The sequence below is a fragment of the Eptesicus fuscus genome, chromosome 15 (assembly GCF_027574615.1).
Source record: "Eptesicus fuscus isolate TK198812 chromosome 15, DD_ASM_mEF_20220401, whole genome shotgun sequence".
Taxonomy (NCBI): domain Eukaryota; kingdom Metazoa; phylum Chordata; class Mammalia; order Chiroptera; family Vespertilionidae; genus Eptesicus; species Eptesicus fuscus.
In genome coordinates this window covers 34,170,465-34,197,863 of record NC_072487.1, presented here as the reverse complement: position 1 = coordinate 34,197,863, position 27,399 = coordinate 34,170,465, and the positions used below count along the sequence as shown (strand labels likewise).

Sequence of the window (27,399 nt, the reverse complement as noted above, 5' to 3'; positions counted from 1 at the left end):
GCCTTTGTGTCACTGGAGTGATACTCTGTCTGTCAGTTCCATGCATTGTGTTTGAGAATAAATGTGCTGTTTTATTTCTGATGGGATTTCTCTCATTGCCACTAATAATATGACATTGAAAAGATAAGCCTATGAATAAACCTCATAAGTGCTTTCATTGCTGAAACAACAGTCTTTCATTTTAGGATTACATGATTATATATATGTGTCTATTTCACATAGGTAGAACTGTCAGTGTCTTAAATCTAGAATTATGTGTATACTAGAGGTCTGGTGCATGAAATTCATGCATGGGGGGAAGGTCCCTCAGCCCGGCCTGCACTCTCTCCAATCTGGGACTCCTTGGGGGATGTCTGACTGCCGGGTATCCCTCTCGCAATCTGGGACCGCTGGCTCCTAACCTCTCACCTGCCTGCCTGCCTGATCACCCCTAACCTCTCTGCCTGCCTGCCTGCCTAATCGCCACTAACCCCTCTACCTGCCAACCCGATCGCCCCTAACTGCCTCTGCCTGCCAGCCTGATCACCTCTAACTGCCTCTGCCTGCTGGCCTGATTGCCCCTAACCGCCCTCCCCTGCTGGCCTGATCGCCCCTAACCGCCTCTGCCTCGGCCTCTGCCGCTGTGGCTTTGTCTGGAAGGAGGACCAGATGACTGGAAGATGTCCAGTCTACCTGGTCTAATTAGTATATTACCCTTTTATTAGTATAGATATGTGTGCTTTGCTAGAGAGAGGTTCCATATATTTTTTTAAAAATCAGAATCTCAAACTACTCTATGGTCCAGAAATGTTTAGGGACCACTGACCCAGGAAATTCAATTCAGCCTGGTAGCTTGTTTTGATGTATAGTGGCCATGTCACTAAAAAGTGATGGGAAGTACCTAGACTAGTACCATGTACTTGTAGGTACTAAATAAATATTTGTTGGAGACCTGATAGAAATCACATGTTCTCTTCTTATCTATAACACCTTATGGTCCCTGAGCTTCTAGAAAGATGACCAGGACTATGTTTTACTCATTTCTTGGCATCCTGACTTCTCTCACCTCTGTCTCCCACAGTAATGCAACATGTACTGTCTAGATCAAAGTAGAAATCTTTAAACTCTTGATTAGACGTCCCCATTCATACAAAACAGTTTGAGCACACGTCTTCAAGATAGACACGTTTATAAATTTATATAGATGTATATATCTATGTTGAAGATACATGCTCAGATTGTTTTATAATGATAATAGAAAGTACACATAATAGCAATCCCATATAATCCTATCTAATAATAGACAAATATGCAAATTGACCATACCTCCACCACACCCACAAACCACGCCCACAAGCCAATCAGAGCGAGCATGCAAATTAACCCAAACCAAGATGGCTACAGCCACAGAGAGCAAGGTTTCCTAGGTAACAGAGGAAGCCAAGCTTTCCGCCTGCCCTTGCCAGGCCTAAGCCTCCACTCAAGCTACAAAGTTTCAATTATAGAAGGTAAACAAATTCAAACAAATGTCTGCAGAATGGAGCTTGAGAGAGCAGGCCAGGGTTGCCGCCAGCAACAGGGGAAGCAAAGCTTTCCGCACACCCTGGCCGGCCCACCCGCTTAAGGCAACAAAGTTTCAATTATAACCCCAACACAAATGGCTGCCGGCCTCAGAGGGAGCCCCAGGCTTGGCTCCGCTCCAGGCTACAAAGTTTCAATTGTAGAAGGAAAATAAATTCCAGATACCAGGGCCTCCGCTTGGGTTGCCAGGGGGCATGGCCGGCCTGCAAACCACCACAGGCCCCTCGCTCAGGCCGCCCCACACCCCAAGGGAACCCCCACCTGATCCGGGACGCCCTTCAGGGCAAACCAGCTGGCCCCCACCCCTGTACCAGGCCTCTATCCTATCTAATAAAAGAGTAATATGCAGATTGACGATCACTCCAACACACAATATAGCTGCCCCCATGTGGTCAAAGATCCTGCCCCCATGTGGACACAAGGTGGCCACCACAAGATGGCCAGCAGAGGAGGGCAGTTGGGAGGCACCCGGCCTGCAAGGGAGGGCAGTTGAGAGGGACCAGGCCTGCAAGGGAGGGCAGTTGGAGGTGATCAACCCTGCAGGAGAGGGCAGTTAGGGGTGACCAGGCTGGCAGAGGAGGGAAGTTGGGGGCAAACAGGCTGGCAGCAGAGTGGTTAGGGGGTGATCAGACTGGCAGGCAGAAGTGGTTAGGGGCAATCAGGAAGGCAGGCGGGCAAGCAGTTGGGAGCCAGCAGTCCTGGATTGTGAGAGGGATGTCCAACTGCCCGTTTAGGGATCCGACTGCCCACCGGGATCGGGCCTAAATGGGCAGTCAGACATCCCTCGAGGTGTCCCATATTGGAGAGGGTACAGGCTGGGCTGAGGGACAACCCCCCTCTGTGCACAAATTTCGTGCACTGGGCCTCTAGTAAAAGGATAATATGCAAATCGACCGAACGCTGGAACTTCTGGTCGCTATAACATGCACTGAGCACCAGGGGGCAGACACTCTCAATGCAGGAGCTGCCCCCCTGGTGGTCAGTGTGCTCCCACCGTGGGGGCGCCGCTCAGCCAGAAGCCAGGCTCACGGCTGGCGAGTGCAGCAGCGGTGACGGGAGTCTCTCCCACCTCCGTACCAGCACTAAGGATGAGTGGAGAGTGGGCTTAAGCTGTCAGTCAGACATCCCCCAAGGGCTGGGCTCCCGGACTGCAAGAGGGCGCAGGTCAGGCTGAGGGACCCCCTCCCCCCCCCACGAGTGCACGAATTTTGTGCACCGGGCCTCTAGTGCTAAAATAAGAAAGATGAAAAGCCACGTTTTAAAATGCATTGATAACCATAATGGCTTCATATTTACATTAGCTAATGTTTCAAAAGGCGCAATCTAGACTTATTTCTGCTCATCCCTACCTTCGTCCTCCTCATTCCTGGGCTTGCGGCAGTTCTGGTTTTCTGTGGCTCCCCTCCTGCCTCCTAACACCCTTTTTGCAGATGCCCTCACTGTTAAACATCCTCTATACTTAATTCAAATTCTCGAGAATCAGGATCTCATTGGTCCGGTTCACCTTATGCCAGGTCAACTCATGTAAGTCTCCTTGATAAACTGTTGGTTTTGACTTCATCACTTGGCACAAACATAGCTGTTCAGGTAGCAAGGAGTGTGGGTGGGACAGCTTTATGGAGAAGAGGCTTGGTGTGGCTAGAATGGTGACCGGCCTCACCTTGCACTAATATGTCTGTGGGAGTAGAAGAGACACCACAGTCTGACTCTGTTGTTCCTTTGCAAATTCGTGCCAATATCCTCTTAAAGACCACTAGGCATGTTAAGCAAAGTTTTTGTAATTTAAATAAACCAGAGACCATTCCTGCCTCGGAAGATCTTCCCCACCCACACATCCACCTTTCCTATCTCATTACTACTGGGGAGGAAATGGTAGCAGCGCCATCTTTGAGACTTAACCCATAGTTCTTGCAACAGGAAAGACTGGTTTCATGTTTGCTCCCATTCAGCCTTTAAAGATTTCTTGTGCAGAACACCACTCGCTTAAGTCCCTTCTGCATAGAGAGGAGCCAGTAAAGAAAGCGTCTGCAGTATTTCCCAGTTTGGAACTGCCATATAAATGAAGCGCATGTTTGGGAATGAATGTTTTCTTTGGAAAGGCACACTCTTCAGTCCTTTTCTCGTAGAACTTGAGTGCAGTGTTGGCCCATTTTAAAGGCTGTTGGGCCCCTGGAGCAGGGCATGAGCTTGTCAGAGCCAGACCTTCTCATTTGAGTATGTTCTTGTTGTTCTGTGACTTTCAGTGCCCGTGTGTATTGAATTTAGAGGTAATTTTTAAAATTGGCACAAGACTATCCAGCATGAACGAAATGTCTATCTTCTAAGAGAAAGAAAGAGAACTATCATTTCATTGAGTGCCTAAGCTCAGCACGTTGCATTTTTTGTTTTATTTCATCTTTGCCCCTAAGAGGTAACTATGATCATTCCCACTTTACAGGAGGGCAGACAAAGCTCAGAAGTTGTGATTTGGCTAAAGTCCCAGACTAGTAGGTCAGGTGTGCGGTAGAAGGTGGTCCTGTGTGATAATAGCGTACATTTCTCTTAGGGAACTATATGCCAGTGGTGGTAAGCTTTTAACACACATTTCTTTATTCATTCTCACCACATTTAAGTTTCAGAAGTTTTAAAAATCAGTTTCATAAGATTGCTTTTAGACCAAGAACAAACTATTAAGAAATGGATGTAGTTCTTTTCAATTATTTACATATTTTTATGTCAACTCTTCAAACTGCATACCCAGTTTTCACTTAACTTTACAAACTAAGTATTTACTCATCTTAATAAACTCTTCATAACTGCTTAATGTCTGCATAATAATTTAATTAACAATTTTTTAAGTTTCTGACTTTTGGTTCTGTAATAGTTGGGCAGTGAATATGTTTGTGTCTAAGTCTGTGGGTTTTATTTTTAAACATTTTCTTAGTGTGTATTATTAGAAGTAAAATTATAGGGTCAGAAGTTTTATTTATTTTTAAAACTGTAACCACTCTAAAGGCCCTTGATGCATTTTACTGGTTTGATACCTTTTAAAAATGGGAGGGACCCGTGTCCACCCCCATGGTGGTCTGTGAGTGTCCGACTCCCTGTAGACCAGCCCATAGAGGGGGGAGGGGATGGATGGTTCTGGTGCTCCCACACCCAGCTGCAGGCTCCATCCTGGACCCGCTCCTCTGTGGGGTGTTTGTGTGACAAAGTGGTGTCATGTGTCTCCTCCACAAGAAAAGGCATTGTTACCAAGGCAAACAGTGCTACTTGATACCGCTATGTACACGCCAGAGCCAGAGAAAACCTTCACCAGGGGCATTGTTGACAATTGCTAGAGGTTGTGGCGGTGCAGAAGTTACCTAGTGTTCCTTTGGCACCACATGTTCATGGATTTGTTCTAATGTTGGAGCCCTTCTTAAATGAAAATTCTGAACACCCACACTGGGGAAATATGTATAATCCTATATAATAAAACCCTAATATGCAAATCAACCAAATGACAGAACGACCGGTCGCTATGATGCACACTGACCACCAGGGGGCAGATGCTCAACGCAGGAGCTACCCCTGGTGGTCAGTGTGCTCCCACAGGGAGAGCGCCACTCAGCCAGAAGCCGGGCTCATGGCTGGCGAGTGCAGCAGCCATGGCGGGAGACTCTCCTGCCTCCACTGCAGGCGGGTGGTAAGGAGTGAGGGTTCCCAGACTGCAAGAGCCCCGGGCTGTGAGAGGGATGTCTGACTGCTGGCTTAGGCCTGATCCCCCTGAGGGATCAGGCCTAAGCCAGCAGTCAGATGTTCCCCGAGGGTTCCCCCGGCCCCCCCTCCCTCCCAGTGCACGAATCCATGCACCAGGCCTCTAGTAATAACATAAAAAGCCTTAGGAATGCATTGATTGTTAAGATTTAAATAAAGGAGATCCCATGTTGTTGAATAAGGCAGGTTGCTTTTTTTCTTTTCTTTTTTTTTTAATATGCAAGGAAATAGCCATGTTTCACTTTAAAATAAAATAAAAATTAAAGAGAGAATACATTTCTAGTAAGGAAACAGCAAGGTATGCATTAAAATTAAGTGAAAACCAGGCACTTGTAATCCCATGTAAATTTACAATAAGAAACCACATAGTTCTGCTTTTTTTAATGAACGCTGAAATGCAATTGGAGCACAGAACCTCAGCTGAGAAATTTAGACACCTAAAGTGAGATGTTTCTTAATTTATCAGAAAAATTAAAGGCAATTGATTTTGTTTAAAGGCAGTACACAGATGATTTAGAAAATAAAGATGCGTTTTTAGGAAAGTGCTGGATGAGTATTTGGTAAGGACGCAGATATTGGTCTTCATCTTTTTGGCTCATAAAATCAAGTCCTAAACTCACCCCGAGACATTCTTCCAGTTAACTCGTGGGGGTAGGTGCAGCACAGCCTGGGAGCGCGTGTGTTTGCCGCTCCGCCCAGGAGGTCGCTGGGAGGACATGTCCATGTTCCTTTTGTCAGGTATTTTGGTTTAAAACAAGTTGGAACTGGAAAGTCAGTGTTTTTCCTCCACTTACATATCTCCACCTTGTTTTTGCAATAAATAGTGATTACAAATACATATGTAATTTTTAAAGGACATATAGGGTGTCCCAAAAAATGTATGCACACACTTTGAATAATTAGAAAGGCAGTGTTTATTAAAAAACATTTCATTTTCAGAATTGAGCTATCAGCTATTGAAGTGTGGATCCATTTTTTTGGGACACCTATACATGTCAAGCAGGAATTTTTAGTATGCCAGTGCATTCTTTGCATCAGTATGTTTTAACTGATGAGCTAACAATGGCTGTTTCTAGCAGAAAGATCTTCCGTTCTTTCTTTTAGAAAATTTCTGAAATATGATTTATTTTATTTTATTTTTTAATTGATTTTTTTTTTTTTGAGAGAGAGAGAGAGAGAGAGAAACATTGACACGAGAGCGAAACATCGATCAGCTGCCTCCTGCTCACGCCCCAACCGGGGATCAAACCCACAACCACAACATGTGCCCCGACTGGGAATCGAATCAGCAACCTTTTGGTGCACGGAACAGCGCCCAACTAACTGAGCCATGCAGGCCAGGGCTGAAATATGATTTCTTGTTGGTCTAGGACGTGGTGAGGTTGTATCAAGTGGCAGATCTCTTTAGGACTTGCTTTTTCATTCTTTGCCATCTTGTCTGACTACAATCTGTATCCTAGTACAGTGAAGGTGAGGTTTAACAGGGACTCGTCATTTGTTTCCAGCACATTTTGAGAAAAAAAATACTTGAGCTGGTGCAGATTTTAATTACTGGCAGGCGGAAGAGTCTGACTCGCAGAAACCTTGATGCCGTCATATCCGGATAGGTGCTTCCTTTCCCTCCTAAGGAGTTAACGCCATCACCAAAGGCAGTCTTCACATCAAAGAACAAGAGAGAACTTGTGAATGTGGAGGGCTTAGATCAAGAAATTAAATTTGCTGCCTTACCAGTCTCTAAATGTATCCAATAAATAAGCCAAATTTTTTTAGGCCAGAAGTAATGTAAGTCACTGCCAGTGAGAAAAGGAAGGTGGTGAGGGTAGCAGGGATGATGACGTCAGAGGCATTTTCTTCTTATTTTAAAGATGATAGGAAAATGGTCGACCGTGTTTTCTAACTCACCCCTCTCCCCTGAGATTGATGGATGTTCGCTTTAAAAATCCTGCCTGCAAAGACAGGAATGACTTCCTTGTAAGAGTGATTGATGGAGAAGGGTCAGGCTTCCTCCGTTACACGGTAATGGAGATGGAGATGCATGCGCCCTCTGAGACTTGACTATCAGCCTGGGGTAACAGTAGATGGACACTTGTTGTTTTTGTCATTGAACCGAGCTTCAATTAGAGGCTCAGAGGAGAACGCTAGGAGGTGCTTGGAGGGGTCAGGCAGGAGGATCAGGGGGGCTGTGCCCACCCACCTCTGCTCTGTGCTTCCAGGGTGCTTGCCATGGGAACCCGGGTTGTCTTGCGAGTGGAAGGAGTCATCTTGCCCGACAGAAGTAGGACTCATCGAGGCATAACTAGCATCCTCTTGCCTTGGCCCTTGGGCTGCACTTATTTGAATGGCTCACCTCAGACTCACTCCTCTCTCGGGAAAGGTGACAGGAGTTCTGGGCCTAACATTCCGGAAGGCTGAGGAGCAGTAGGATGGTGACTGGGCAGGGCGCCAGCTGTCTGTGCTGAAATACCAGAGCCCGGGCTCTGATAGCTAATGAGGCTTGAGAGTACATTCCCTTGGCACACTTTACAGCTTGACCCAGTTGACGGGGGCATTCTGGGCAACCGGCCTCGGTTTCCTCTCTTTCTTCCCTAGAGCGAAATGTGGCAGTTACATGATTGTTAATATTGAAACCAGCACCTGCACTGCCCCATTCTCAGCAGGGAAGAAGCCTTTGTTTTATAGTTCTTTATTGAAAATACTACTACTCTCTTTTTTAAGTGTATATATATTTTAAATGGGAGTCTGTATGTGTTGCATTCTGTCTTTATACACGCGGCAGAACTTGAAGTCATTTGTTTTCACGAGGAAGAATTAAAAGCATCTTTTCAGAGTATTCATAATTTTGAGATAGATAACATTTGCTAGGTTTTATCTAGTTTATTTTTTTGTTTGTTTATTTTTAAATCTCACTGGAGGACATGCTTAAAGAGAGGGAGGGAGGGAGGGAGGGAAGAGAAGAGAAGAGGAGGGGAGGGGAGGGGAAGGGAGGAGAGGAGAGGAGAGAGAGAAACATTCATTGGTTGCCATTGGTTGCCTTCTGTTCACGCCCCAACTGGGGACCAAACCCTCTACCCAGGCGTGTGCCCGACCCGGGAATCAAACCACAACCTTTTAGTGCACAGGGAAATGCTCGGCCAACTGAGCCACTCTGACCAGGCTCTTTTTAAAAAATATATATATAAAGTTTTCTCCCATCTTGCCTGGTAAATGAGAGATCTCTGGTACTTAGCTTAAATGTTACAAAGTATTTCGATTAAAGCAGTCAGCAATATTCTAAAAGACAAGGCCATAGCTGATCATTTGGTGACATCCTTAAAGTTACATAGTAATAACCCTCCAATCAGATTTACAGTATTATGGAGGTAGGTATTTTCACTGTACACAGGGAAAGTTAAAGCACAGAGAAAGCTAGTATAGTACTTGCTTGAGGTAAGTCAGATGGTTGATAACAAAAGCCACATTCTTAGTCCTTTAGTAAGAGACGTCTGTTTTATGTAGTAAATTAATCAGAGAAGATAATATTCTAGATAATAGCAAAGGATAAGCTTAATGAATGGTTCTCAAACTATGGTGCCTGGGCCAGCATCATTCATCCTCTGAAAGCTTGTTAAAAATTTAAATTTTAAAAAATATATGTGTTTCTATTGGTTTTTAAAGGGAGAGGGAGAGATAGAAACATCCACGAGAGAGAATCATTGATCAGCTGCCTCCTGCACGCCCCCTACTGGGGATCAAGCCTGAAACTGGGGCATGTGCCTTGATGTGTAATCCAACTGAGACCTCTTGATTCATAGGTCGATGCTCTACCACTGAGCCACAGCAGCCAGGCTAACAGTGCCTTTATAAATAATTCTCTGGGAAGGTTAAGATATTTCTCATTTAAACTTTAGGGATAAGAACACACACTGAAGCTCCTTATGGTATCTTCCAAACCACCTGACAGCGCCACCTGCTGGTCATTACCTGCTAGAACGTCATTCCCTCACTCAGAGTACAGCGAGGGGCCTCCTGCCCCCTCATCCCCGGCCACCCCCAGATGTGGTCACTTCCTCTACAGAGAACGGAAGGAGGAGAAACACTGGAGAATCCGGAGGTTTCTGTCCTGGGGCTTGTGGTTTAAAGGGTAGATCTGAGCCAAATGGTAACCCCATCATTGGTTGCCTTCTGTTCTTGCCCCAACTGGGGACCAAACCCTCCATCCAGTTTCCGATCTGAACAGTAAAAAAGAAAAAAAATTGGCCTTTGTTTCCTTTGCTTCAAGTGGAAATATTCTCCCTACTTTATATATCTAGATATTAGGAAAGGAAGTTGCTTTGGATGCCTGAGTGCCCTTTATTCCCTCTGTAATCTCTCTCAAGTGTGACTTTTTTTGGCCTTTGCCAAGCAGTCGAGGTTAAAAAAAAAAAAAGTATTAGCAGTATCGTTTGCATGGATAGCAGTCAGTCAGACATTTCATTTCTGATTTATTAATCCTAAAGGAAAAAAGGTATTTTCTTGATCCTCTGTACAAAATTTTAAAAATTGAGTATATTTATTTTATTTTTTTCTCCTGGAACCGTATAACAGTTTGAGAGTGTATCTCATAGTTGATTTTTTTTTTTTTTTTTTTGCAAAAAGCAAAGGGTTTATTGGTACAGGCATGCCCGGTCCCACAACATACTCTGAACACAGAGCAGAGGTTGTGGGCCCTGAAGCAGGGTTTGAACACAGGTTAAATACACTTTAGGGGGCAGGGTCTTTCCATTTTACAACCCGGTAACTTTCCACAGCAGGTTTTCTGCTTCCTGGAATAGTTAAGACAATTAAGTCTGTTGACATATAAACATTTTTCTTTATCTATGCACAAACTCTTGGTATCAGTTCCCCCCAGCCATAGATGGCTATCTGGTTTCTATCTCAAAGTTCTTGGCTGACTTATTCTAATTGTCTTCAACTGACCTTGTCTTCAACTGACCTCAGGCCCTTACTGAAATGCTGGCTTTTATGATTTTACAACTCTTCATTCCCCCCTTTTTCTGTGGCCGGTCTCTAATCCTAGAGACCTTCAGATTCATCTAATGCTGAGTATTGCTGCCTGATTAAAGTGATGCTGGTGGGCGAAGGGCAAGGTTTGGGCCCACAGGTACGGGGACAGCTTCCTGTCTCAGTCTTATTGTAAACCATAATCTATAATCATAGCCCAGAGTATAGAATCTAAGACCCCATGTCTGTAGATTCTCTGATTTTTTTCCCGTTCTCAGTGAGGGAAATGTTTAACCCGTTACATAGAATGCCTGTCCCACAAGGGGATCCTATTTCACAATCAGTGCTGGCTCTTCCCGTGATATTCCTCAATACCTGTATCCAGTCCCTTGGGGGACCTCGTATCCACCAGGCTGCCCCTGTTGTTTCACACCCCCAAGCAGCACAATATAGAGATTCAGGCCCCCCCACAGGTCCTTATTTTTCCTCATTCCCTCCCTTCCTCGGGGCATACATAAAATTCAATGTTACCGAGAACACACCCCTGGCGGGAATCACTGCACCCTGAGGTATGGGCACCGCTGGGATGGTGCCCATCATCTCGTATGAGCAGGGGGAGTTTGGTGGGGTCTTCTACTGCTCCCAGATCCCAAGTGTCTAATACTGTCAGTCTTTTCTACCGTTCATTCTGGTCCCGGCTGCTGCGGCGCAGGCTTGAGATGGGAGGCATGGATCCAAGACGTGATGTCATCTACTTTTACTGCTGTCGGGGTGGTCGGCAGCACCACGTAGGGTCCTTCCCACCGGGGCTCTAGGCTGTGAGTCTGGTGTCTTCTTACGAGCACCGAGTCTCCGACTCGGAATGAGTGGGGCACTCTAAGGTCTCCTGGTTGATAAGCGGAGGCCAACGGCTTCCAGACAAATTACTGGATCCCTTCCAGAGCCTTTAACCTGGCAAGCAGAGGGGTATAGGGTAATGAGTCTTTACCTAGAATGGGTGATATTCTTGAGACCGGAGGTGGGGTTCCATACAGAATTTCAAAAGGGGTGAGATAGAGGACGAGGGCGTGTTTCGAGCCCGAAACAGAGCATAAGGCAGGAGCAAGGTCCAGTCCTGAACGCCAGTCTCTAAGGTCAATTTAGTTAAGGTCTCCTTAATGGTTCTATTCATTCTCTCTACCTGCCCTGAACTTTGGGGAAGATAGGCACAATGTAATTTCCAATTAATCCCCAACACCCTGGCCACTCCCTGACTTACCTGGGCCACGAAAGCAGGTCCATTGTCTGACCCAATTACCTGGGGAAGTCCAAACCGAGGAAAAAGTTCTTCCATAATCTTCTTTACCACCACTTGGGCTGTTTCCCTCCGGGTGGGGTAGGCCTCTACCCATCCTGAGAAAGTATCTACAAAAACTAAGAGAAATCTTAACCCATACTTGGCTGGCCTGATTTCAGTAAAGTCCACTTCCCAGAATTGGCCAGGCCTATTCCCCCTTAGTCTCTTTCCCTCTGAGGTTTGGGATGGATGTGCATTCACAACCTGGCAGGCTTGACAATTCTTAGCCACTTGTTCCGTCAGCCTCTTGTTTTCTGTAGCAGTTAAGGAAAAGGGTTGCTCCCTCAGCAGTTCTTGCATTTTCTGGCACCTAGATGAGTGAGCTGATGAACATGCTGTAACAGTTGTGGGTGTCAGATTCTCCTCTTGGGTCTCAGTTATTAGTGCTAGAACTTCTGCCCCTCGAAGGGCTGCTGTCTTTGCTTCCTCATCTGCCCGCCGGTTCCCTGCGGCTATGGGGTCTGATCCTTTCTGATGACCGGGGCAATGGACTATAGCCAATTCGGTGGGCAGCAGAACTGCCGCCAGTAGCCTAAGGATTTCAGCCTTATGCTTAATGTCCTTTCCGGCTGAGGTTAGTAGTCCTCTTTGCTGGTATATGGCCCCATGTACATGAGCAGTAGCAAACGCATAGCGGCTGTCAGTGTAGATGGTGGCCTTTTTTTTTTTCCTTTAGCTAATTCTAAGGCTCTCGTGAGAGCGATTAGATCCGCTTTCTGGGCTGAGGTCCCTTCTGGCAGCCCTGCTGACCATATGGTCTTAGTTCTGCTGACTACCGCCGCCCCCGCATGTCTCTTACCATCTCGCAGGAAGCTGCTACCGTCCGTGAACCAGGTTACTTCTGAGTTAGGTAATGGAAGGTCCTTCAGGTGGCGGCGAATTCCTGCTTCCTCTGCCAAGATGTCCTGGCAGGAGTGCAAGACCGGATTCGCAGCTTCGTCCGGGAGCAGGGTGGCAGGGTTTAAGGTAGACGGGGGCCCGAAGGTTACCCGATCCTTATCCAATAAAATGCTCTGATAATGGGTGATGCGTGCATTTGAGAGCCATCGGTCTGGGGGCTGCCTGATGACGCTTTCCAGAGTATGCGGGGCTATGATGGTCAATTTTTGTCCCAAAGTCAATTTATCAGCATCTTTGGCCAACAGAGCAGCGGCAGCTATAGCTTTCAAACAACGGGGCCATCCTCCTGCTACTGAGTCCAGACATTTGGACAGATAGGCCACTGGCCTCCTCCAAGGTCCCAAGGTCTGAGTTAGGACTTCTCGGCTCAACATCGGGGAGTGCCAGTGCTGGGGCTGACAATAGGGCCCTCTTGATGTCATCAAAGGCCTGCTGCTGTTCTGGCCCCCAGGAAAATTCCGCATCCCCTTTTAGAAGTGGATAAAGTGGGGCGGCTAATGACGCAAACCCCGGGATCCATAGTCTACAGAACCCGGCCGTCCCCAGGAACTCTCGGAGTTGTTTCCTGGAGGCAGGTACGGGAATCTGCACAACAGTCTTTTTCCGTGCCTCCGTCAACCACCGCTTTCCTTCCCGGAGAGTATATCCTAGGAAAGTTACTTCCCGCCTACATATCTGGGCCTTCTTAGCTGATGCCCGGTACCCCAGCTGAGCAAGCTCTTGCAATAGGGAACGGGTCCCATACTCACATTCCTCCTGAGACGGTGCAGCCAACAGTAGGTCGTCTACATACTGGAGCAGAGTCACCTCCGGGTGTCGGGTTCTGAAGGGACCCAGGTCCTGGTGGAGGGCCTCATCGAAAATGGTGGGTGAATTCTTAAAGCCCTGGGGTAGCCTTGTCCAGGTCAGTTGCCCCGCTATCCCGGCCTCTGGATCAGTCCATTCAAAGGCAAACAATGGTTGGCTGCTTTCACAAAGCCGTAGACAGAAGAAAGCATCCTTCAAATCTAATACAGTATACCAGGTTCTGTCAGGTTGGAGGGTGCTTAGAAGGTTGTAGGGGTTAGGTACAGTGGGATGTATGTCCTGTACCCTACTGTTAATCTCCCTCAGATCCTGTACTGGTCGGTAGTCTCCCGTTCCTGGCTTCTTGACAGGGAGGAGTGGTGTGTTCCAGGCTGACTGGCAGGGCCTCAAAACCCCCTCCTGGATTAGCTTCTGAATATGTGGTCTGATTCCTTCCCGAGCCTCCCTACTCATGGGGTACTGCCTGACTCGAATTGGGACTGCAGAGGTCTTCAAGGTAACCACCATTGGGGGTTGATTTTCTGCCAGCCCTAGCCCGGCTTTCTCGGCCCAAGCATCTGGGTATTCCTCAAGCCATGCCGTCATGTCCTGGACCTTTTGGGACAGTCTCTTTTCCAATGGCCCTTCTCCTTGCAATATGCGCACTGGTCCGAGTCCAAATCTGACCGCCATCGTGGACCCAGGTCTCCTCCCTTTCTACTTCCTTTCTCTTGTGTTACTAACTACTGTGGCCAGGATTTTAGTCAATGCCTTGTCTCTCCTCTGTCTCCCTTTTGTGAAAAACCTTGTCTGCCTCCTTAACTAGGTCTCTGAGAGTCAAATCCTGGAGCCCATCAAGGCACCGTAGTTTACGCCTTATATCCGCAGCTGATTGGCCAATAAAGGCCATGGCCACCGAGGCCTTCTGTTCCTCTGATTGCGGATCAAAGGGCGTAAACCTCCGATAGGCCTCCATTAACCTCTCTAAAAAGACTGTGGGCGATTCGGGGGAGCCCCTGAACGCCTTCCCTTACCTTAGCCAAATTGGTGGGCCGCCTGGAGGCTGCCCGGAGACCTGCCACAAGAGCCTGGCGGTAGGAGGACAGATGCTCCCTACCTTCCGGGGTGTTAGGGTCCCAGTCTGGGCGGCGCAGGGGGAAGATGTCGTCAATGCGGTCTTGCAATTGCGTTGGTTGTCCGTCCCGCCCGGGAACATTTTTCCGCGCCTCTAGGAGCCTAGTTTCTCTCCTCAGTGGTGAAGAGGGTTCCCAGGAGTTGCTGACAGCCATCCCAAATGGGTTGACGGGAGAACATTAAGGGCTCCACGAGACCTGTTAACCTAGGATAGGGCGGAGGAGAGTCTAAAAGGATCAGATCAGGTTGTGAGTCCGGGTGGACGGGAGGGATCGAGGGCGGCGGGGAAGGGGTAGCTGGTTTCACAGGCAACATCACGGTCTGCGACGTCGTCGGCAGGGTCCTGGGGAGAGAACTGAGGAGCCAGAAAGGCTTTCTGACCAATGATCCAAGGTCAGGGACAGAGGAGTGGAGGTGGACTGACCCATGACAAGAACCATACAAATGACAGTAAACATTGAACAGAAGACAAGGACGAACACAACACGCTCAGACAAAAATCCAAAAGGTCTCACAGCACCAATTGACCTGGCTGGCAACAGAATTTCAGAGTACTCTAACAGATGGGAGGATTCCAGGTGCCCCTGGGCCTCCCCAGATGGGAGGATTCCAGGCGCCCCTGGGCCTCCCCAGATGGGAGGATTCCAGGCGTCCCTGGGCCTCCCCAGATTCCACCAGGGCGTCCCCCAGGGATGTGGCTTGCGACCCGAGGACACGTCTGTCGTCGCAGTCGGGGGAGACTTACGCCCCTCCCCGACAGCCACCAGACCAAACAGATTTGCTAGCCTTAACCCTCAAACTAAACAGCAAACAGAAGACAAGGACAAGCGATCGCTATCCGAGAGGCGCCATTACTTACCCCAAGAAGCGTCTGTTGGAGCCTGAAGGCGGCTGCAGCAATCTCGGTGGGACCTCCAAATGTAACGCCCGGAACGCTGGCCGCACTCACAAAGCACCAAGAGAGGCTTCTCATGCAAAAAGCAAAGGGTTTATTGGTACAGGCATGCCCGGTCCCACAACATACTCTGAACACAGAGCAGAGGTTGTGGGCCCATAGTTGATTTTTAAAAAAACATACATAGATGTATAAATCTAGCTGTTTCTATATTGTTAACATTAGTGCAAGGTTTTTAAGGAAAAATTAATTATGAAATTTGAAAATACCCGTTACCATGTTGGATATTACCACATGCTTTTCCATTTGAAGAAATTGTGCTTGGATGTTCATGGGAAAAATGATCCTTACCCTACCATTATCTGTTAGAAAACAGAGCTCTCTAGACAACTGTTTTCTCTCCGCTCTGTATATTTAACTTTTATTTGAGATACAGGTCTGAGCTATGCTAAGGTGACAAGCCTGTCCAAGGGGAAGGACCAATAGCAGAGCACTCTGACTCCTGGAGTTTTACTGTTAGAGCTTGATTTAATACAGTGCCTGTACCTGCAAACAGGTGAAGATGGTAAAGCTTGCACACGGCATTAATCCCAAAAAATGCTATCAGGGCTCGGCTGGCGTGGCTCAGTGGCTGAGGGTTGACATATGAACCTGGTCCGGGCTTAATCCTCAGTGTGGAGCATGCATGCAGGAGGCTGCTGATCAATGATTCTCTCTCATCATGGACGTTTCTATCTCTCTCCTCCCTTGCTCTCTGAAATCAACGAAAAATATATATGTTTTACAATGCTGTCAGGGCAACCAGGGGGTTGCAGAGGATCTGTGAATGCTTCTTCATCTAGAATTTCAAGGAGTACATAAAATATTTACATAGCACAGTGCTGCTTCACCCCTGACAAGAGCACAGGTTCAGGTGTGTACTGTCACTGCAGGCATCACTAACGGACGAGCTGCCGAAGAACCTTGAATGGTATTTGGAATGTTAGAAAGTCAGGTACCTGTCCTGGGGTTGGGTTTGTAGTGACTGATAAAGTGGCTTTGGTTTCTAAACATAAATATTTATCTTGTTACCAAAATGGCACTTAAGCATAAAGATACAACATCACAGAGGAGGGAGAAGAAGAGAGTTTTCACATGGAACTTAAACGAATGGATGGCATCCAATTGGTGTGGCTCAGTGGTTGAGCATCAACCTATGAACCAGAAAGTCACGGTTCGATTCCCGGTCAGGGCACATGCCTGGTTTGCGGGCTTGATCCCCCCCTGTAGGGGGCTTGCAGGAGGCAGCCGATCGAGATCAATGATTCTCTCTCATCATTGATGTTTCTGTCTGTCTCTCCCTCTCCCTTCCTCTTTGAAATCAAGAAAAATAGATCAATACGTACAAAGCTTATTTGTAAAATAAAAACCTAATTATAAATTTGCTAACTGTGGATGCCTGTTACATTTTACCTGGAAAAGAGGAATGACAGCACCTGCCTAATGGGCTCTTTGTAAGGATTGTAAGACTAAGGCACCTTAGGTATGTGCCCTGACAGGGAATCCAACCCACAGCCTTTTGGTGCAGGGATCGATGCTCCAGTCAACAGCCACCTGGCAGGTTTGATCCCAGGTCGGGCACATGTGGGAGGCACATTAGTGTTTTTTCCTTTCCTCTCTCTCACATCAGTGTTTTTTCCTTTCACTCTCTCTAAAAAATCAATTTAAAAAAGCATTCTTCAGGTGAGGATTTGAAAAAAAAAAAAAAAAGGCACCTTAGTAACAACAATTTCTTGTTTGTTTTAACAGTGATTACTTCCAGTCATGACTTTACCTGCATGTTCTTTAAACCCTCGGAATAGACCAGTGAAGTAGTGGTGTTTCCATTTTAGAGATAAAATTTTAAAAATGAGGAACACATATTTGCAACACACAAGGCAAAGTTTGTATGTAGCATCCTGATACAAGGCGACCCCATGACCTTATGGTAAGGATGCTTTCCGACCCTGATAGGCTTGAATGGGCTTTGCTCCTTGTAGCCAAAGGTTCCCAATGAATATACCATCTTCTCTCCATTATTAGGGTACTAAGTTAGTAATATCTCTGATAGACAAAACAGTACAACAAATGAGTAAGACGAGCGTTCTAACAGAAAAGTAAAGGACATACACAAGAAGCGCAAAAAAGTAAAAAATGTTCAAACTCAGATATGCTAATGAAAATGAACTTTTAAAATCTATAAAATAGGGTATTTAAAAATATAATATTACACCGTTTTAGAGGGAGTGCGGAGAAGTGTACTACTCATGTACCGCTAGAGCATAGAGTGGCTGAAACATTGTATAGGGTGAGTTATCAACAATATCAAATCCATGTACTTTCCATACCTCTGACCCATGTCCTTATCCCTAACAAATACTTAATGGTGTGTTTGAGGATATCCATCTCACTGTTACCTATATAATAAAAAATTGCAGCCTTTGACGTCACTCATCTATCTTTGGGCTAATGTGCCTCTCCACTCTCTTGGTCTCTCTCCTACCTCTGTAACCACCCCTCTGTGCCTCCTTTATTTGTTCTTCCTCTGCCTCCCTTCATCCTTCACTATCTTCTACTCCGTCCCCTTAGAATTTTCATTTAGTCTTGGGGCTTCAACCATCTTTTTTGAGTTAAGAGTCTAAGAAACAGTCTTTCCCCGCTGTGAGTCATCCCTGCTGTTGCTGGGAGTTTGGACATAAAATGTTTGTTTGGAATTAGAACACATCCGCTTTGACACAAAATCTGCGCACATTGGACGTACTTGGAGCTCATCTCCTGGCTCCATGTAGAGGCCCCTGGATTGTGTGTGAAGGTCTACTCGTGATGGTGGAATAAGTTTCTTGTGTGAACTTGGTGCACAACAGTGTGAATGCGTGTAATATCACTGAACTGCGTACTTCAAAAAATGGTTAAGATGTTAAATTTTACATTATCTATATTTTACCACAATAAATTTTTTATTGAGAAAAAGAAAATGGTGTAATGAATAAGAATCTTACCTTACGGCACGAATGCTTGTAAATTTCAAAAGCATTTGCAGAGCTGATGCAAAAAATCCCGGATTTGTAAAAATCCTAATGTTGTCCATGCTGAAGTGCAAGACTAACTTAAAATAATCAGAATAGTCCTTTTCAAATTGGACAACTAGCTCAATAAACACAAGACAATGGATAGTTCTGTTAACCCTCTCAGTGTGAGGGTTAAATTGTCTGAAAGGTGGGTGGGCATTGCCAGAACTGGATCTGGGCCTTGCCAGAAGGGATAAGAAAAGCTGTATCTTGCCTGGGGAATGATAGCTGCAAAGGCAGGGTGTATGCATTCTTTGGAGCAAAGACTTATCTGATTAGAACAGAGGGTGTTTGTTGGAAATTGGAGGAAGATAAGATAAAGCAGATCTAGACTGAACTTTGTGTTTTGTATGTTTGGTGTTTTGTTTGTTTGTTTTATGGAAGAGAAATTTATTACCACCATGGATAAGGATGTAATAGAATGCAAGACTTGGAAATTAGAACAGAGAGCTTCAAAGTTGGAGATAATTCTGTAAGGTAGGGTGGGAATGACTATTGGTTGAGTACCTGCTGTATGTCAGGTGCAAGATCTCACAGCCCTTATTCTTACAGCAACCGCAAGGGTAGGTGATATTATTCCCATTTTATGCATAACACACTGAGTTTTGAGGAAATAGAATTTGTCTAAGTTCTGCATGTGCCTAGGCCAGGATCCAAGCCCAGGGACATATGCCTTCAAAACACAGTGAGGATGGACAACACCAAATCCAGTTTTACAGTGAAGAGAACTGAGACCCAGGAAACAGGGGACTGACTGTTCAAGGTTATACAGGACATAGGATGGAAGCAGCTGTCTGCAAGAGAGAGAGGATAGATGGTGATCCGCAGAGAGAGAATAAGAACAGGTCAGAGCCTGCTGTTACAAGCAGGTAGGGGTGCCAAAGAATTTGGTGATAGCGGTGGATTGGAATGAAAAAGAGGTAGAGAGAGGTAGGACAGACAAGGGAACGCTGTGGTGGACTGATCTTGGAGTAAAGGATGACGGAGAGGGATGACTTGGAAAGGATCCCGCGGTTAATCCCAAGGGACTGCCATTTATAGAGTGAGTCTTCAAGGGGAGCTACTTTTAAGAGAAAGGCCATGTGTTTTTTTATGGGGTGGTCTGAGTGAAATGACCAATGTTAGACGATGAAATGGATGGTACCCACGAGCTGACTGATGCATATTGGTAAGCGCACGGAGAACAGCAGTGGACGTGAAGGTGAAAGGCCACGAGGAGCGGCCTACGTCTTTGACGTGATGGTGAAGATACACCCCAAGAGCAAGCACTAGCCGTGACCTAAAGCCAAGGAGACTTGTGTTTGCATGAGATGCCGGGTGCTCTTTGGCTCTGGCCTGCCCCTTCCACCCCAGCAGGAAAAGAACTTCACTGTCCTTGGCTCCCTGAACTGCATAGCCGGCTCTCACACACGGTTGATTCCCCTTCCCTGCAGGTCTGCAGCCTAGAAAGGACTATTTCTCCATCACCTTTCCCTCAACCGGATTCTTTTGTCTTTCAGAATGATTGTCACTGTACTGGACAGACTGCTGAACTATTGAAGTCCTTCCGTCTTTTGACCACACGAGGAAATTGTCCATGGAGTTGAAATATTTATTGCAGTAATTTCTGGCCTTCCATAACTGAGGTAAGCTATACTCTTTCCCGTATACTTGTCATGAGGTTGCTGTGCTTGCCTCTTTTAACTGTGCTTTTTAAGGGACATTAATCCACTTTTCCCCAACCTTTTGTGCCCCAGTAATCCTTCAGAGTGCTCCTAACCTGCAAATGTAGATATGGGTGCAGAAAAGACGATGTTTATAGGGTGAAATATGAGCAAGCTGTTTGACTCTGAAGAATAAAGAGGAAAATGTATTACTCTTCAGATTAAATCAATAAAATATCCCATTTCCATAAATGCAATATGCATGGAGTTGGATTATGCTAGAGAAAATCAATAGATGGAAAGGAGTATTATTAAGGCTACTTGAAAAAAATGGAGATACTTAAATATTAATATATTGTTGGCTTTATTCAAGTATAGGAAACCTAGAAAATACGGAGAATTTAAAAGAAAAAAATCTGGTATTCCACACCCAGATATAATCAAGGTTAAAACGGTACTGCATTGATTGTAATGTTTGTATCACAAATACTTGTAATGATATGTGTGTTGTATGTGTTCATTTGCTAGATTTTTTTTTCAAATGAGCGTCATCACATGCTTACTCAGTACCGAGCTAGGCTCTGTACCAAGCATTTTACGTACATTAATTCATTAATTCTCGCTACCCTGTGAGGTTGGTACATTTTCATTCCCCACTTAAACATAACAAACTTGAGGTTCAGAGAAATTAAATGACTTTCCCATGCTCACACAGCTGGTAAACCCACTCAGAACTTGAAGTAGTTAGGTGCCAAAGTCTACACTAATGGGATTTTTTACACACTTCTATTCCTTAATAAAATGCATGTTCCCTTTTCCCTATCGCATCAGTTTAAATGAGCACACTGTGTCCACGATGGGAATGCAGTGGCTTCTCTACCCCCCTCTCCTTTTGTTGGACATTTATTTGTTTTTCTATACTTACGTCTAGAAATAACATTGCAGTGCACGTCTTTTGTGCACAGCCATAATTCCCCTAGGGCAGATTACTGTAAGTGGCATTGCTGAGTGAATGGGAACGTGGGAATGTACTGTCCAGGGTTTGGTACACTCTGCTAATTGTCTCCTCAAAAAGTTGTGCCAGTTTACAGTCTCACTAGCAGTGTATGGAAGTGCCTGGTGACCCTAAGTCCTCAGCAGTATTGGTAGTTAGCAACTTGGACACTTTTGTTGGCCTTTTAAAAAGATTCCAGGTGTCCTTGTTCAGGTCCGTATTCTTGCCTCTAATACTCGAGCCATGGCCCCCTGACCGGTTTCTTTCTCTCCACACTAGACCACACCTTGTCACAACAGAATTGCAGGGCAGAGGGTAAAAGCCTGGGCCCTAGAGCTAGGTACCTGGGTTCAAATCCTGGGTGTACTGCTTTGCCTCAGTTTCCCCATCAATAAAATGATAGTGATGAAACCACTCTGGTCGTGGTGCTAGTTGATGTAAAGTACTTGATATAAAGTGCCTGATTCTTGGTACATGCTCATCATTGTTAGCTACTACTGTTGTCTTCCAGAAGTCCATGCTTGTATCATTTAAAAACCAAAGGTTATGCTTGTTTCGAATGAAATATGATCATTACCAAATTTGCCATTCACAGTAGACACAGGGCTGACACTGTAGTATTGTGTTAGCACCGTGACCAACCTGAAGGTCACAGATAACCACTCCTGCCTCCGTTGGTGCTGGGAGGTCAAGGATAGTGAGGAAACAGAACTAACAGGAATAACTAGAATGTAAAAGTGCCTTATAAACTCACAGAGCACTTTCCACATGCTTTATCTTACCTGATCCTCACAACAGAGCTGTGAGGGAGGTGGAGCAGCTATTATTAACCTCGGTTTCAGAGGAGGAAGTTGACTTGGAGGACTTAAGTGACTTGCTCACTTAAGGTCATGGATGTGGTCGGTGACAGAGCGGGGTGTCTGTAAATCTCGCTGCTTCATGGCAGAGATGAACTGAGGAGGCGCAGGTGTAGATACCCAGGCCTAGAAGTCGAGTCTTTCCCCTGTGGTTTCCACATAGACTCCCTGGGACTCAGGAATGCCTTGATGGTATTCCCCCGAATCTGTTCTTCACATAGCAGAGTGATCTCTTTGGAATCTGTTCTTCACATAGCAGAGTGATCTCTTTGAAGTGTAATCACGGCTTGGCACACCCCTGCCTGAGCCCAGCATGACATTCTCCACACCGAGGCCTGCAAGGCCAGGCATGATCTGGCTTCGCCGGCTCTCCAGCCTCAGCTCTGTTACTCACTCTAGAACACTATGTTCCAGCCCCACTGGCCTCCTTTCAAGTCAGGGGACAGGCCAAGCTCTTCCTTGCCCCCAGGATGCTGTTCCTTTGCTTGGAACATGTGCTTGTGCATGTGCAGGTGCGTGCTTGCATACATGTGCTCACACACACATTTCTTATGGCCGACTCCTCCTTGTCCCGGGGGGCAGTTCCCAGAGAGAGTTCTGGAGCAGGCCGCTCGGGTCCCCTTGGCTGCCCCGTTCCCTAGCTCTGTTTCCTTGGGCAAGTTTCCGCACCTCTGCCTCACCTGTAACCCAGGAATCGTCATCGTAATAGTACCTGTCTCGGCGTTTCGGAGGACCATGTGGGTTAATCCATGCAAAGCTCTTAGAAAACTGCCCTGTGCGTAGAACTGCACACCCATGGTAACTGTTAACAAGATCGTCGGCTTAAATCTCACCTCAGTCAGAGTGCTGTCCAATGTTGGTTATTTCCTCAGTATTCTCTTCCTCATAGTCCTGCTTTTTTCCCCCTTTGTGCACGGATCATTATGTAATTTTATTTTTTTTCAATTTCCCCCTCTAGCCTGTGACTCCATAGGGACAGGGGCTGTGTCTGTGTTTTCCACAGCTAGCTCTCTGCTGCTTGGCCTCTAGTGTTTCTAGAATGAGTGCATGAAAATCAACATCTCCAACCACAAGATTGCATAGAAATGCTACCGACGTTTTCTTACTGTAGTATGATGGTTTTATTTCGTATTATAAAATATTTCACCTGTGTAGAAGTTAGTTTGAAGTGTAATTTGAGATATGAATGAAAACTAATTTTTCCCCCAAATGAGTAGCCAATTGCAATTTTTGTGTTTTCCTTTTTTAAAAAATAAAAATATATATATTATATATATTATTATTGATTTCAGAGAAGAAGGGAGAGGGAGAGAGAGATAGAAACATCAGTGATGAGAGAAAATCATTGATCAGCTGCCTCCTATATGTTCCCCACTGGGGATTGAGCCTGGAACCCGGGCATGTGCCCTGACGGGGAATTGAACAGTGACCTCCTGGTTCATAGGTTGACACTCAGCTACTGAGTCACGCCGGCTGGGCTTTTATAATTTCTTTTAAAGAAAGCTTCAATCTAAATTACAGTTCTTAGGAACTCTGATGTTTCTTTTGTTTTTTTTTTTCTCTTCTTGAGTAATTCTTTTGCAAAAAGTAAATACAGAAACTGTTCATCCAGTTGAGTCAAGTTTCTTGTGAGCGTGCTGGCCCCGTACCAGGAAAGATGCTCCTGGGGTCACTGCCACGGCCTGGCTTCCAAGAGGAGGACATAACGTTACCAGTGTAGGGACTTGTTCCATTTGCTCAGTAGCTACTAGTAATGCTGAAAACTGCTAGGTGTTTCACACAGACTTGTTTTAGGTATTCTGACTGTCCTTTTAAAAACCCAATTGAAACCTGGAGACTTCACCATCCCGATGACTACATTACTTTTCCTTAACTGCTTCCTGCACTTAGATGAGGGACAAAAATGCTTTGGCAGACCGTGTATTGTAGTCTGTGGTTTGGAAAAGTTGGTCACCACTCTTTTCCATATATATATATAGATAAATATTTATATATATACATATATATTTATATATATAAACATATATTTTTATTGATTTCAGAAAGGAAGGGAGAGGGAGAGAGAGAGAAACATCAAGATGAGAGAGAATCATTGATTGGCTGCCTCCTGCACGTCCCCTACTGGGGATTGAGCCTGCAACCTGGGCATGTGCCCTTGACCGGGAATCAAACATGGGACCCTTCAGTCCATAGGCTGACGATCTAGCCACTGAGCCAAACTGGCTAGGGCTTTTCCATATTTTAACTTTTAAAATTAAAATTAATGACAGAAATAATACATCCCCATTGTCACATATTCAAGCCATAAATGTTGTACACAGAAAAAAATTGACTCTTGCTTCCCACTTTCTGGCCCACCCCCTTAATATAACCACTGCTGAGTTTATTGTGTATTTTTTTTAGACTTTTGTTTTTATGCTTAGTAAATATACAAGCTAGGGCAAAGGTAGGTTTACAGTTGTGAGCACGTGAAACAGTTTATTGTATTATTATTTATTAATTGTATTATTTTCCATACGAACAATTGTAAACCTCCTTTTGCCCACTCTGTATTAGGTCTTCATACACACACACACACACACACACACACACACACACACACACTTTTTTGGAACAATGTCATAAACCCACTTTCTTATACATGTCAATGGGCCTTAACAACACTTGCAGCCTTTGTTTTCCGGCTGGCAGCGTCCTAGAGAAGTCACTAATGGATATTTTCCCAGGGCCTCGGACACCAAGTCCTGCTTAGTGTGTTGGAAGCACTGGCTGTAACCTTCCGGGGGGCAGGGGCCCGGGCACCTTCAGGAATGTGGTGTAATCTGATCATGATTTCCCTCTCACTCGAGAGGAAGAAAGGAGGGATTTACAAGGGGAGCCAGTGGAGTGGGAAAGGAGGAAATTCTCCTAAGTTCATGAGGACGTACACTGAGGGAAATGTTTTTCACTGCGTTATACGTATAACAAGTACATAGTTGGATTTCCAGGGAAACGGGATGGCAGATGGGGTGCTGTGTCAGGGTACACGTTTTTTCATAACACCGTCTTTCTCTCATTCTCTTTCGCCTTTTTGTCGTTGTCACTGGTCCATGAGAATAGAAGGTAAAGTTTGGGATGGAGTCAGGGGGAGGGCAGTGACTCACCGGGCTGTGCCCTTCACACTGGCATGAGAAAACCTGCCGTTGGCCGGCGGCCGGCCTGGCTTCTGATCTATGGCACTGCATTCCAGAGCACTAACTGTGAGGCTTTCTGTGATGATGGGGGCTCTGGACTTAGGCAGAATTGCACTTGTCAGGTTTTCCACCGTGCCCGCCTTATTACGCTGGGGAGGCAAGTTTCATTGCTTAAGGGGACAATTTACGGCAGTGGGCTTATCCCCTAGTTTCAGCTCTTTATGTCTTTCTGCCTCTTCATAAAATGGGAAGTCACAAAGCAATTAAATAGTAGTGTAGTTTTCAGGCAGAAGGTGGAGAAAGGCTAACCAGGGGAAAGGCTAGCATGATTGACAGAGGCTGGCTGGAGATTTACATTGAGAATAACTCGTTCTTCAAAACTTTCTTCATTTGCTTGGAGGGAATTATGAGGTAAATCATACACCAGGAGGATGGATGATTAAAAACGCAGGAGTTATGATTTCTTTTTGACTTTGTAAGTCTCTAAATCCTCCACCTTAGCATAGAGTTCTCATTTCAAGAATTCGATGGAATGATGGGAACCAGCCCTGCCATGGATTTAAAGTGAAGCAGAAATACTTTAAAATCTTAAATTGTTAATAAGCTTGAGATTATTTATATTTTGTAAAATGTCTTATGATTTAATGCAATAAACTAGAGTATTCATGAGTGACTTTTTTCCCCCTTTAAAATCAGATTTACAAGTGTAGATATTTTTCAGTAGTCAAAACATTGAATGGGATTTCAACTGTTCTAGAATTTTTTAAAAAGCATTAGTAATTTTTAATAATGACACTTAAAATTAGACAAAAATTTGAAAAAAAATTGAACATAAAAATCTGGAGAGTTAAGATTCCCTGTCCCTCTTCTTCCAACCTGCTTTAGCATGTAAAATGAATTCTTTTGATTTAGCTGCTTTGTATTGATGATGACCTACTTATTCCTATCAAGAGAATTAACAAGTAAAGATATATAAGTTCTACATGACATCCAAATAATTTGACTTTAGAACGTGTTGAAAAGCTGCCTCTTGATTTGAAGTTCTTTTGTTTGTTCCCTAGTAATCACATCGAAATGCTGAAACCAAATAGCGTAAATAAGAATGTGATTGTTGGTATCAGTTGAGAAAAGGATTAACTAAAAGTTCCTTTATGTGACCCAGAAAATAAGTGGCTAGGAGGCCACTGCTTTTTCTGGTGTGACTTTCTGTTGCCTGGGAAGCCCTCTGGAGGAGAGACTAAATTAGGTGTTTGTTTTTTTTAATTAAAAACAAACAAACAAAAAAACCCACATGTCGTCTCTACTGGTTATTTTAAAAAGCAGGTAAGAACTCCACTATCCCTTCAAATGTTCGCTAGCATGGTCCCTCTTAAGTTTGACATGTATCCTTCCATATATTTCCTTTCTGTCGAACTTACTGGGGTGACACTGGTGAACAAAATTATACCTGTTTCAGGGGCATAATTCCACAACACATCATCCCTATGCATATATGTACAAATACAATTTCTTCCTTCGAGTAGAATCATAATATACTTGGTCTACCTTTTAACTTGTTTATTTTTTACTTCATTATAGATTGTGAATATCTGTTTCAGTACGTCTGGAATTAACTTATTCCTTTTAAACACTGCAGATTGTACATATGTACTATACTTTAAGGGTTTTTTAAAATGAGCATTTAGTGTGTTTTCAGCTTCTTTTCTATTATAAATAATGCAACAGTGAACAATCTTGTCCCTATATCAGTGTATACTTACGTATTTCTTTAAGGTCGTTTCCTATAAGTAGAATTGGTAGGGCCAAAAGTATGTGCATATTACCTTTAGATGGATAGCAGGAGATCCTTGTTTTGTTTTGTTTTAACTGCCTGTGTGTTACAGATGTAGATGCTAGCCATTATTACCTAAGAATTCACAGTGAGTAATTAAAGTCTTAGAAAAAGGGGAGAAAGGAAGGGTGTGTCTAACTCCTTTTATTGACATACAATGTGGTAACACATATAATTTAAATAGAATGTAAAAAGTAAATTCCTTTCGGGTATGTTTATGAGCTGTGTAAACAAGGTGTTTTTAAATGCATTGTTCGTCTAACTTAATATTTTTAGGTGATGAAGCGCCTAGTAGCGCATAATGTGCCTCCTGGGCTTTTCTCTCTTCTTCTCTTTGTACAAACCCACCCCACTACTAACCTATCTTTCATTGTCTCTCTCCCCGCCCCCCCCCACCCCCCCGCCCCCAATAATGCTGGCAGTCATTTCTTAAATAGCTTTGGATTTTATGCCAAAAGATCTTTTGCTGTTGACAGATTCTGTGAATACCCAGTGTTCTTTTCTTTG

General features: G+C 44.9%; 1 protein-coding gene and 1 pseudogene across 3 annotated transcripts in view; one reads left to right on the top strand and one right to left on the bottom strand.

The window, feature by feature from the left end:
* The window catches only part of KANK1 (KN motif and ankyrin repeat domains 1), a 178,319-nt gene that overhangs the window by 36,325 nt on the left and 114,595 nt on the right, over positions 1-27,399 (top strand). For 2 of the 3 annotated variants that reach the window (XM_028150504.2, XM_054727752.1), the window contains exon 2: positions 19,894-20,019. The gene's annotated coding sequence lies outside the window, so the exon portion shown is untranslated. Of the gene's footprint in view, positions 1-19,333; positions 19,437-19,893; positions 20,020-27,399 lie in introns of those variants that run through there. The other variant, XM_054727751.1, reaches the window with a different exon arrangement.
* Positions 11,378-27,399, bottom strand: part of LOC129151759 (uncharacterized) — a 29,336-nt pseudogene continuing 13,314 nt past the window's right edge.